We start from the raw sequence: 1,177 nt of genomic DNA on the forward strand, positions 1-1,177 counted from the left end.
TTTCAGTGGGGAATTTCTTTTGCCATATCTAGTCTCCTGTTTTGTAATGTAGTAATGAACTCTGACTTCAAGGTTGGCTTAATTTTGTCACTTTAAAAAAATGTAAAATGTTTGCACACTGACATTTCGCAGAGAACGTGTATCCTACATTGTTCAAAGCTAATGTAACTCTACAGCTTTTTGTACAGTTTATTTTAGTTAATAAAGCAAAATGGTACTAAAAAACATTTTACAAATGCAAGGCATAATCTGAAAGACATGTCTTCTAGGAACAACACTTGCAAAATATGGATGTACAAGAGCTATCAGATTTAATTGTTGCACTTTAAATCAGAATGGGTATGAAGTTAAGCAGGTATTTCTGCATTAATAAAACAATCACTAAACATTGCGCATCATAGTAAAGCAGTTTAATTTGTCTTGCAGTTGATCATGAGCAAAAGGAATTATAGTTACCTCTGTCCTTAGGGTTTTGTTCCTCTTTATATTGTTGGGGTTTTTCTTAAACCATACAGTGCTTATTCTGGAAACTTCAGAGTTCATAGAAAACAGCACAAAGCGGTAGCTTATATATGTGAGACTTCACATATGAAGAGAGCAGAATTGCACAGTTTAGGGAAGACTTTGGGATGAAGGTAACTAAATGTTGTGCCTCTTGCTAGCAAAAGAAAGGAATAGACTGAAGTTGCAGCTGGTGCTAAGCAGAAATGTGGTTAGGCAAAAGCAAAGCCAGGGCAAAGACAAACTTACCAAAATTGTTTGCTCAGAGGTACATTTCAAAATGCAAAGGAAGCCATAAAGGAGTTAGCAGCTGTCACAGCTCCAGTGCAAAGTCGTGCACTGTAAATTGTGCTGAATGCAACTTGTTTTTAATAAATGTGGTGAACCTCCAGCTTTTCCTGAGGTTGAAATAGCTAAACCTCAGAGTTTGCCTTTCTCCGAGTGAGTTGAAAGCAGGTGCATTGTGACAGACATCTGCTTTAAGATCACAGGATGTATGTGAGATACAACAGGCAAATATAAGCTCCTTTAACACCACTTGTAGTCTGTTACTGGTGAATTAGGTGTCAAAAATCTATTCTCGGGTAGGGAGGAGAGGCAAAATATACAGGCAATAGTATTTTGGCTATTTAATAAGCAACTGGCCCATTTTTTATAACAGACGTCCTTAAAATTG

The sequence above is a fragment of the Phalacrocorax carbo genome, chromosome 3, assembly GCF_963921805.1.
Source record: "Phalacrocorax carbo chromosome 3, bPhaCar2.1, whole genome shotgun sequence".
NCBI lineage: Eukaryota > Metazoa > Chordata > Aves > Suliformes > Phalacrocoracidae > Phalacrocorax > Phalacrocorax carbo.